This window comes from Capra hircus, chromosome 4, assembly GCF_001704415.2.
Source record: "Capra hircus breed San Clemente chromosome 4, ASM170441v1, whole genome shotgun sequence".
NCBI classification, from domain to species: Eukaryota; Metazoa; Chordata; class Mammalia; order Artiodactyla; family Bovidae; genus Capra; species Capra hircus.
Window position 1 is genome coordinate 73064105 of NC_030811.1, and position 12473 is coordinate 73076577.

Consider the following 12473-nt stretch of genomic DNA (forward strand, 5'->3'; position numbering starts at 1 on the left):
AGGAAAAATCATAAATCTTTTTTCTATGGTAGGACAATCAAATGAAGACAAAAAGAAAAAAATAATGACATGGGCCCTTTGTGGTAGGCCTTTCCCAATGTGCAGTGTACATCTGCGATATATATTAACCAGACCTCCTCAAAACAGGAGGATGCCTCAACATGCCTTGCAGAGGCCGTCAACCACTGGATTTGAATCGAGGCATCACTTGGGGGCGGAGGGATGGGCACCCGGTGGTTGCCCCCGGCCTGGGAGCTCTACCTCAAGGACCACTGCATCTCCACGTTTAAGAACTGGCCCTTCTTAGAGGGCTGCGCTTGCATCTCAGAGCAGATGGCCGTGGCAGGCTTCATCCACTGTCCCGCTGAGAGCAAGCCTGACTTGGCTCAGTGTTTCTTCTGCTTCAAGGAGTTGGAAGGCTGGGAGCCAGATGACGACCCTATAGAAGAACATAAAAAGCATTCATCTGGTTGTGCTTTCCTTTCTGTCAAGAAGCAGTTTGAAGAATTAAGCCTCGGTGAATTTTGGAAACTGGATAAAGAGAATCAAGAACAAAATCGCAAAGGAAACCAACAATAAACAGAAAGAATTTGAAGAAACTGCAAAGAAAGTCCGCTGTGAAACTGAGCAGCTGGCTGCCTTGGAGTGACACCTCCCTGTCACTGCCGCACAGCGACACAGACGCATCGTTTCCAGAGCACACCCCTCAGCGTTACCAGTTTTTCTTTGGGGCTTCTTAACTGTGCCTTAGGAAAGGAGAACATCAACATTTTGAAATTCAAATATTTAAATTGTATTTTTCCCTTTTTTTCCATGAAGTTGGCGCCAGGGGCTACTTCTGTTATATAGCAGGAGCTAAGTATAGTAACTGACTCTGTCTTCTATCTTTGGTAGTTTTCACTTCATTGCTTCCTGGACTCAGCAGGGTGAGGGGAGATGTCTGTTCACATGCGTAGATTCCTTTTGCAGCAACGTGTTTGGGCTTCACGAAGCTGGTAAATGGCTGTCCAGCTGAGATGTGGTGGGTGAATACAATCAGGTCCGTTATGACTGGACAAACAGGATTAAGAATGCCACTTTAAGAAAACAGGATTAAGAATGCCATGTTAAGTTTCATTTGCATAATAATCTGCATTTATGGTGTGCACTTGTCATGTTCCGGATGTTCTGTATTATCTCACGTTGACCTCTGCAGGTCCAGTGACCATCTCTCTTACCCCATCAGGTCTGTGGTGTCACAGCAGCTCCCTTCCTCCTAGACAGATTGTGTGACCCATCCCTGCCACGCCTCTGAAACGGTCCTGTGGGTTAGGGGTTCCTTGCCATCCCATCTTGTGATTTTCAGGTTCACAGGAATCACCATGGGATTCGACCCCAGGCTCTCCCTCTGGACTTGATCTGTGTCAGAGTCCTTTCGTATGTGTGGCTAGGTGAGGGGGCATGCAGAAGGACTGATGTCTTGAGAGTAGAGCTGTCCTCATGGCAAGGCTGCAACATTTTTCTACAATAGAAAAGGAGAAGGTCTTTCATGCAGAAAAGGAATATGTCAGAGGCCTGATTCACTGCTTCTGGATAGCAGGGCAGACAGTCAGAGTGGATTCTTCCTGGGGAGTCCAGCTCGGGACCAGCTGTCATCCATTGGATGGGACACACAGGGGTGGGATGAAACATCTGAGGAACAAGTTCATGGTCTTAAGTATTTTTAATACTCTTCAGATACCTACTTCCCATTAATGATGTGAATTAGGCAACCGATAATTCTCCTGTCTTTTCAGTATGAATCTTCCAAAAGGAATAAATTAATTTTAAAAGTAGATTGCAAAACCTCTTTGGGGGAAACTTAAGAAAAAAAAAAAAGCATGGCTTTTTTATGTTATTTTTAGTCTTGCAAGATCATAAATGCAATGATGTATGAGTTTCAGTCCCAGCACAGACTAAGCAAAGAATTGGAGCAGCTGTATAAAAGGTGTGTGGAACACCCACTCTGGCCCTGACCTCTGCCCTCTAATGGGATGCTTGCCTTGTGGGCTTGGTTGGGCCTGGTGCCTATTGAATTGGAGCTGCAGTTTCCTCACGAGTGATCCAGGGGTCTTAGAGACTGTGCTGCCTCAGCTGGCTTCTTTTTTATTATTATTATTGTGGCAACAGGATTTTCATGTAAAGAAGAATTGGGACAAAGCCCTCAGCCCCTCCTAAGATTCTGCAGTGTTGTTTTCTTATCTTGTTTGAATTATTATTTTGCATAACAGGATCAACTACAATTAAAAGTGAGCACAGCAAAAGAGACACAGATGTAAAGAACAGACTGTTGGACTCTGTGAGAGAAGGCGAGGGTGGGATAATTTGAGAGAATAGCATTGAAACATGTATATTATCATATGTGAAAGAGATCACCAGTCCAGGTTCGATGCATGAGACAGGGTGCTCAGGGCTGGTGCACTGGGATGACCCTGAGGGATGAGATGGGGAGGGAGGTGGGAGCGGGGTTCAGGATGGGGAACACATGTACACCCGTGGCTGATTCATGTGAATGTATGGCAAAAACTACCACAATATTGTAAAGTAATTAGCCTCCAGTTAAAATTTTTTTTAAGTGAGCACAAAGCCTTTCTTAGTCACTGGGGACACCAGTGTGTACTTTAGGTGGATTTGGACACAAAGTAAGATACCAGGAAATACCTAGCAGAAACTGTCATGAAATTGCTGCACGGTTAGCCAGCCCTAGTGCGCAGGAGGGCACACACTGGCTACTCCTCTGCGAGAACAATGCAGTGGCCTGAATCCCTTCTAAATGACTTGGCTCAAATCTGTGGGGACTTGGTAGGCTGTGCAGGCGATCAGTCAGCCCTGACTGGCTGTGTCTCCATTGCTCCACATCTGTGCCATGTTCGCCACAGCATCGCCTCTGCCATAGCGGTCCCCTCCTCTCTTCCCTGAGGCCAGCTCATGCTGAGGCCTGATTTTCAGATTAGATAGATTTGATTTCACCCTCCTTCATGAAGTAAAGCTGCAGGGTGGATTGTTACTGTCTTACGGGAACCCCTGGGGGTCATCTTGGTAGTTGCTGAAGAATAAAAACTATTTCATTTCAAACAAACAAATTAAAAAAAAAAAAAAAACCAGGAGGAGGAAATCAACCTTTGAGAAAAATTGGTCCCTTTCTTCAGATGCCAGCATTGTAATCCTAAAATTATCAATATTTCCTTTTCATCTCATATAGGGGTCACATTGACCAAAAGCTTATTCTGTATCAATACATATATAACTGGCTTAAAAAAAAAAAAACTTTGATGAACTGTGTGCACAATTGTTAACCTATCAATATGACACACAAATTCTTTATCTCAAAAATGTATAAAATTGCATCTCTAACTCCTGATTAATCAAACAGTTCTCAGAGCTTCTGAGAATGTTTCCTGGGTTATAACCCTCAGTTTGGCTCAAATAAAAATTCTTTTTTTTTTTCTTAGCTTGACTGTTATTTGATTTTTCATTGACACACTACAAATTCATGTGTATAGATATGTCTAAGATATATTATTAGATTTTTAAAATCTAAGTTCAGAAAAATGATCAAATAATACAAAGTGGCAAAGAAAACCATAACCCAGTCAATAGATATGGAAACATGCTCAATCTCAGTAAAACTGGGTGTCTCTTATTATAAAAACCATAAGATACCATTTCACCCTCATAAAACTGACAAAGTTACTTCTGGTAATATCAAGTGTTGGCAAAAATATGGAACAGCAGGAACTCTTACACATTAGCAATAATATAATGCAAAAGTTATAAAGAAACCTGCCTCTTGGGGCTTCTGAGTGATGGAAATACAGATGATGATTTGGAAATAATAAAATCTTTTTCTTTTTTGATAAGGATGTAATAATGCAGACCACACAGAGAGTATGAATTTTAGTAAAGTACTGGAAAGGGGCTTTTATGGCACCCATGTGGACTATATGAAGCCATGTTAGGTTGACAATTAGAACAATCAGGAGCATCCATAGCCAACTAAACAAACAGAGAGATCAGGTTGATTATCAGCCAAAGTGGGTCTAGAATGAGCTCACTCAACGCCTTGGGGGACAGGATGGACGGCATGTTCACCCAACGGACAAACTCTCCATACAACAACAGTGCACATCCAACTGAATTGCTGGACAAAGGAAAAGATTCAAAAGCACTGGGCACAAACAACAAAGAATGTTATAAGCATCAGTGTTCAGTAGCTGAGTTCAGAATACTAACAATGTGATTATCAGCAGTTCACATAAAACAAAAGTGGGAGACTTTTTGTTCATTATAAGATCAACTTGAATCAATGGTATGATGTGGCAACACTAGCCCCCCGCGCCCCACCAAAAAAACATGTATTGCAGACTAAACTCTATTATTAGAAGTGTTCAGAACAGGGTGAGCTGATTAATCACTATCTGAAGTGCCAAGTTCAGATTTTGTTCCTACATTTAAAGAACAGTGAAAATAGTAACCCTGTTGATGATGTAGCAGGTATTTACTATGTTCCAGGGTCCACCTAGACTCAGGGTCTCTCACAAGGCTGCAGTCAACATGTTGACCAGGAGCACAGTCTTCTCAAGGCCCCAGTAGGAGAAAGGCTGTACTCACACGGCTGTCCTAAGTCTCAAAGTGAAGTGAAGTGAAGTGAAGTCACTCAGTCATGTCTGACTCTTTGTGACCCCATGGACTGTAGCCTACCAGCCTCCTCCATCCATAGGATTCTCCAGGCAAGAATACTGGAGTGGGTTGCCATTTCCTTCTCCAGGGGATCTTCCCAACCCAGGGATCGAATCTGGGTCTCCCACATTGCAGGCAGATGCTTTAACCTCTGAGCTACCAGGGAAGCAAAGACCCACTTAAAAGCTAGCTCACGTGGCTGTTGGCAGGCCTCAGGTTCTTACTGGTTCTAGGATTGAAACGTCCATTTCTTGCCACCTGGGCCTCCCCACAGGGCCACCCACAACACGGCAGCTTGAGTTACCCAGTCAGGGCACGCTGGGAAAAAATGAGTGAGCAATTGCAAACAAGGCAGAAGTCAGTCATTTCACGCCCTCGTCTGGGAAATGACATCCTGTCACTTTGCCATATTCTCTTTGAAGCAAGTCTCTAGGTCCAACCTTACACTCAAGAGAAAGGGATTACAGAGGGCAAGAATACCAGGAGGCAAGAATCACTGGGAACCACTTAGAGACTACCGGGTACACACCATTCGAGCCCCTGGAGTCAGCCACGCCTGAAGCCAGGTCATTCCTCATCTTTTCAGTTATGAGAGCAAATATAACCTTCCTTTGCCGAAGTACATTTGAGTTGGGTTTCTGTCATGTCATGTGTAACCCATGGAGTCCTTCACTAATACATTAACACACACTCTGAAAGCAAACACCATCATCAATAAAACCAGAGTGGCAACGGTGAGGTCAACAGAACAAGCTTTTTCTGGAGCAGACAAATAAGCCAACCAGAATTCTTAAATGTCCTGTATGATCCTGGATGATATTTTTGGATTTTTTTCTGCCTGGATTTATTCTAGCATTTCTGAGATTCTGCTCAGCTAATTTAGCAAACCGGTGTCAGTGTGAGAGCATGCCAAACTCGGAATTTTACTGCCAAAAATGACAGTGAATAGAATTAGACCATGAGGAGTGCAATTAGTTTGACATGCTATTAACACCCCAATGTGAACGCAGAAGGAAAAGCTTGAAAAAAAGTAGAAAGTTAAAATAAAGTTTAGTTCAGTTAATGGCAATGATAAAATAAAATTACTACCTCAAATTGTTTTGTTTGCCATACCAACTGAATGAAAATAATAACATACAAATGATGTGAAATTTAATAAAGACTTGTATAATTTTAACATGAAGACAATCTATCGTGTTTCTCTGGGTAATCAACCATACTAAGACTTGAGAACGTTCCTCTACACCCATCCTTAAAAATGGATCCTGTTTAGCACCCAATCACGGGAGATGATGTCACTCGTCTCCCAGACAGTAACCAGGAGGAAAAAAAAAAAAAAAAGCCAGATAAATTGGTTTCCTTTAGAAAATATATCACCTGTGTAGTATTGCCTAAAATACATTATTTTTTTAAGAAAAACGTCAGTAATGATGTTTTCAATAGAACATTTTCACAGGCACAGTGGTGTTCCACTTCCCTCCAAGTCAGATGTCAAACCCAAATGGGCTTCAGAATCATCAGGGGGCTTGTTAAAACCTGGATGGCTGGGCCCTGACTCTAGAGTTTCTGATTGTGTTGGTCTGGATAAGGGCCTAGAATCTGCTTTTTTTTTTTTGGCCTACACCACATGGTTTGTGGATTTTAGTTCCCCAACCAGGGAACAAATCCAGGCCTTCAGCAGTGAGAGCACTGGAGTCCTAACTACTGGACTTCCCAGGAATTCCCTAGAATCTGCATTTCTAACAAGCTCTTGGGTGCTGTGGCTGCTGCTGCTTGGGAACCACACCCTGAGAACCATGCTCCAATGGCAAAGGAACTCAGTCCTCTTGCAGGGACTCTCAAGCTCCTTGCTGGTTCTTGCAGCCTCTAGAACTCTGCCCTCTCTCTCGGGCATTGCTATTTTTCCACCCAACTCCTCTCTTCACATCTGCCATTTCTCCTAGCCTTCAAGACAGACAACCCATGCCACTACCAGCTTCCTCCAAGAATTTCAGATTTCCCAGTTTCACTTCAAAAAGTGTGGGCTGTGAGTGGGTATCACCTCACCTCTTGCTTACAGAGTAACAAAACTGGAAGCTGAATACTGATAGAGCTCAAAATATTAGCCACCGAGTAGGATTCTAATCGATTTATTATACAGCCTAAGAGGACGTTATTACCGAAAAGATACTGCATTAATTCAATTAAGTTCCCAGGTTTTTTTTAGTGTACTAAACAATTGTTTGGGAAAAGTGAATAAATTCAAACAAATGAGATTTCAGTGCCACTCAGGGACAATGATTTCTTAAATTAGATCTTTTTCTTCTTTGTTCAAACAATTTGTGTTTAGACAGAGTCTAGGCATGTATTCAGACTTCAAGGGGAAAATATATTCAAAACAGATGAAAGAATTTAGGAGTTGCACAACAAAGAAATGCCATCCAATTTTATATATGTCAGTCTAAGGAAATTTGAAGCTGTCATCGACTATAACTGAAAGAACAGAAAAAAACGTTTAAAGAAATTCTACATTTCTTGGCCTTTATTCACCAAACTGCTAAAGCAAATTGTTTTCCAGAACCACTCAGAACAGAAGATGCCAGAGAGTGGTTTCAAACAGTTTCTAATGAAAATGAGCTGTATTTATTCTGACCTCCATGTGAAATGGAGTTGGTCTGTTGGGTTTTTTTGTTTTGTCTTCACTTTTCTCACATTTAAGACTTCTCCTTTCTGATGAAGAGTTAAATGGGATGACTGAGAGCCACTCTGATAGAAACTGCTGTATTTTGCACTCTGTATAAAGTACTTCACACGTGGTTAAGCATTCCAACTTAATGGTGTATAACTTCGGTCTCATCAGTAAACACTCATCTATCCATTCATTCAGACACGTACTAGGTACCTGCTAGGTATGGGAGATACAAACCTAAATGATATATGGTCCCTGCCTTGAGCCCACAGTCTAAAGGTCTAGGCTGAAGATCTAGACTCGGGAGGCAGAGCACGCGGGTATCCACCACTGTTTACAGGCGTCCCTGGTGGCTCAGTTGGTCAAGAATCTGCCTGCAGTGCAGGAGACCCAGGTTCAATCCAAGTGTTGGGAAGATCCTCTGGAGAAGGAATGGCTACCCACTCCAGTATTTTTGCCTAGAGAATTCCATGGACAGAGGAGCCTGGCAGACTACAGTCCACGGGGTCAGAGAGTCAGACACGACTGAGCGACTAACACTTTCCATTTCATTTCATGCCATCACTCCAGGCTGTGTGTAGGCCGAGAAGCTGGAAAAGGCTGGAACCTGAAGGAAGGCCAACATTTAGGAAGACGGAGACAACAGGGTGGTGAGAGAGGAAATCAGAGTATGGTGAGGGGCAGGGGTTATGTCATGGAAGCCACAGGAGCTGTCTAGGAGGGAAAATGCAAAACTGTGAGTGTGCAAATGCTGTGCGAGGCCCAGTGAGAGACCTGAAAGCGTTGCTGGGATTCCAGGTTTGCTGATGGCCTTGGTGGAGGTGGTATCAGGAGAGAGATGGGCGAAGCTCACTGCTGGGACTGAGGAGCAGATGTCAACGAGGTAAAGGCGACGGGCAGGGAGAAATCCGTCCCATATAGAGGAGAGGGCATGCCTTTCTGGTGTGAGAAAGTATTCCTCTTCAATAGGGAAAGCAGGGGAGAATTTACCATGAACCAAACAAGTGCATCTTAAGCTTCAGGTCCCTCACCAGTATGGATCTGCCACCCCCACCAGGCCCTGGGAGGGACCCCCTAAGGTAGGCAGACCTGAGAGATACTACAGGTTTGGTTCCAGACCACCTCAATAAAATGAGTATCAAATAAAGCAAGTCACATGAATTTTTTTGATTCCCAGTGCATACATGGGAGAAGGCAATGGCACCCCACTCCAGTACTCTTGCCTGGAAAATCCCATGGACGGAGGAGCCTGGTGGGCCGCAGTCCATGGGGTCGCTAGGAGTCAGACACGACTGAGCAACTTCACTTTCACTTTTCAGTTTCATGCATTGGAGAAGGAAATGGCAACCCACTCCAGTGTTCTTGCCTGGAGAATCCCAGGGACGGGGGAGCCTCATGGGCTGCAGTCTATGGGATCGCACAGAGTCGGACATGACTGAAGCGACTTAGCAGCAGCAGCAGCAGTACATATATATAAGTTGTTTACACTATAAGGTAGTCTATTAAACATACAATAGCATTAAGTCTAAAGAAACAACACACATATCTTAATAAAAAATACTTTATTGAAAAATGCTAACCATTATCTGAGCCTTTAGTGAGTGGTAATCTTCTTGCTGGTAATCTTGTGGCTGGTCTTGCCTCAATGTTGATGGCTCTGCACTCCTGACCCAATTACCTCCCAAAAGCCCCACCTCCAAATACCGAGACCATGATGATTAGATTTCAACATCTGAATCTGTGAGAAGGGCACACAAACATTAAATCCATAGCACCATCCTTCTGTTGTCTATCACAAAATGATACTAGAAAATCTTTCATATGTGAAGATGTGCTCAAAGAGTGTGTGCATGCTAAGTCACTTCAGTCGTGTCCGACTCTGTGCAACCCCAGAGACGGCAGCCCACCAGGCTCCTCTGTCCATGGATTCTCCAAGCAAGAATACTGGAGTGGCTTGCTAGAATATGCAGTCACAGATAAAGAAAAGAAGTATTATACAGATACACTGGGCAGTTAATAATTACTATTTTGCTTAACTTTTGTGACATTTCTGGTATTTGTTAGCTTAATTATTTTTTAATTTTCTATGACTTCTTTCACATTCTAAATATACACCTTCATATCTAATTATTATGCCTACTTTTGCATTCTTTTCTTTAAAGTGCTTTCATGGGCACACACACACACACACACACACACACACACACAATTATATAAGCTTCAGACCTCACAAAACCTGGGTCTGCCCCATGGTGTTAGCCTTCAGGGGAGAGGCCTTGAGTGAAGGAAATGAAGGTTGAGTACCCAGCGTGCCCTGGGATAGACTCCTCACTCCCAAATGGACAGAGAGAAGCTCACTGAAAGGTTCTGACCATCTAGAAGGGAAGCTGGCACTGAATATGTAGGTGGAGGCTGCATGCCCTTGGGCACAGCACACAGAAGCGGGCTTCCCAGGAGCACTGGTCACCAGGTTTCCAGTCCCTCCAAGACCCAGGGCCAGGGTAAGCTATAACCCATAAGGACGCTATGGGGCCATCCTCTGCTGCAGCTCCTCTCTGAAATACCCAGAAAACAGTATTTGATGCACATTTCCTGAGTTGTTTTGCAGAAGTGAAAATGCCCCTCCAAATGAAAGATGTTAACTGCTTGACCTGAGACACAGCCCCAGGCCTCCGGGAGCCTAAGGACCGACCCCTGTGATACCATCCTGTTGACTCACCATCACCCAACCAGAGAATTGTGCACGAGCTGATCACATATCCTGTGACCGCCCCACCTGACTTGTAAAAATACTTTGCCAAAACCCTTCGGGGAGTTCAGGACTTCCTAGTGCATAAGCCAACCGTTGCTTTCTATGACCCTACAATAAACCTTTCTCTGTTCCAAATTCTGACATTTCAGTTTGCATGGCCTCACTGTGCACTGGATACACACAATTGTGCTAACCAAGCCGGCCGGGGTCATTAGATCCTGTAAGAAGTGAACAGCTGTTGCCTGTACAGCGGGTGAGTAGTATTTTGAATATTTTCCCTGGAAGCCAAAGGACCTAGGGTTAGAGAGAAAGAGAAACCTGGCATGGTGGAGGCACTGCTCCCGTGGACTTAGGGATTTAGCTACATTCTCATCAGTTCTCTTTGCTGCAAGAGTGTAAGCTCCTTTAGGTCAGCAACCTTGGCCATCGGTGTCACATCTGCATAAAAACAGAAAATTATAAACTTAGGGGCCTTGATTCAACTTGATTAAGATTATAGTTGAAATCAGAGGCTACATATTTCAAAAATGGTTAAGGAACTTCAAGAAGATGAAGATACTATTATTATCACACATATTTGAGAATACAAGCCCAGAGTAAGTCCGGAAGACACCAAAAAACATAAATCTTAGCCAAGATGGAGTGAAGGTTCTTTGAAGCCAAATTATAAAATTGGGTTGTTTGCCACAAACGTTCTTGTGAAATTCTATTGCAGCTTCAATGATTTCCTGTTACAGAACCCTTAACTTAGAGGCTGTGACACTTGTTCAAATTTTTGCTGTAGAAAACTGAATTTACCTATCGTACCTTTGTTATGGACAATTTGGTTTACCATAAATCTCGTCTTATTTATCCCATTATCTATGACTTATCTGATCTCATTACAATTAACCAAGCTAGCACTATAAAAATGGTGTAGATTCACTTGGGCTTACAAAGGACAACACAAACTTTTCCTCCCCATGTAAGTCACACAAGTTTGTATGTGTGTGTGTTTATTTCGTTGTCAATAATAATGAAACAGTTGTTGGATACAGTGGAGGACATTTTCTTCCAGCTGGATCCTAGTATCTAGAAGAATTCAGTAAGTGCCTGTTGACTGACTTATTTGCTGACTTCTCATTAACACTGAGGAAAAGGATCTATTAGAAGAGGTATCAACTGGACATCAAGACATTAGAGGAGGACTTTCCTTGGATTCTCTGAAGTAATTTTTATTAATTTACTTCAAATATTTCATTTAAATAACTGTACCTTCTTTAAATACATAATTTAATATTATGAAGGAAGCTGAATCCACTCAGAGATGAAATGCAATCATGAGACACATCCTTTAAAACCCTTGTTTTAACAACTGCATCCAGCATACAGGCTGGATCATATACCTGCAGTAATTCAGGAGGCCACTAGACGGCAAAAAGGGGCCAGAGAGTTATTGAAAACTAAGGAGGAAGTGCAAATGGACCACAGCCTTGTCTAATTCAATGAAACTATGAGCCATGCCACGTAGGGCCACCCAAGATGTACAGGTCATGGTGGAGAGTTCTGACAAAACGTGGTCCACTGGAGAAGGAAATGGAAAACCACTTCAGTATTCTTGCCTTGAGAACCCCATGAATAGTATGAAAAGGCAAAAAAATAGGACACTGAAAGAGGAACTCCTCAGGTCAGTAGGTGCCCAATACACTACTGGAGATCAGTGGCGAAATAACTCCAGAAAGACTGAAGAGACAGAGCCAAAGCAAAAACAACACCCAGTTGTGCATATGACTGGTGATAGAAGTAAAGTCTAATGCTATGAAGAGCAACATTGCATAGGAACCTGGAATGTCAGGTCCAAGCATCAAGGCAAATTGAAAGTGGTCAAACAGGAGATGGCAAGAGTGAACGTCGGCATTTTAGGAATCAGCGAACTAAAATGGACTGGACTGGGTGAATTTAACTCAGATGACCATTATATCACAGTAATCCAAGTCTATACCCCAACCAGTAACGCTGAAGAAGCTGAACAGTTCTGTGAAGACCTACAAGATCTTCTAGAACTAACACCCCAAAAGATGTCCTTTTCATTACAGGGGACTGGAATGCAAAAGTAGGAAGTCAAGAAATACCTGGAGTAACAGGCAACTTTGGCCTTGGAGTACAGAATGAAGCAGGGCAAAGGCTAATAGAATTTTACCAAGGGAACACACTGGTCATAGCAAACACCCTCTTCCAACAACACAGGAGACGACTCTACACATGGATATCACCAGATGGTCAATACTGAAATCAGACTGATTATATTTTTTGCAGCCAAGATGGAGAAGCTCTCTATAGTCAGCAAAAACAAGACCAGAAGATGACTGTGGCTCA

General features: G+C 43.0%; 1 pseudogene; it reads left to right on the forward strand.

Moving 5' to 3' along the window:
- On the forward strand, positions 223 to 649 carry LOC102172688 (annotated as a pseudogene).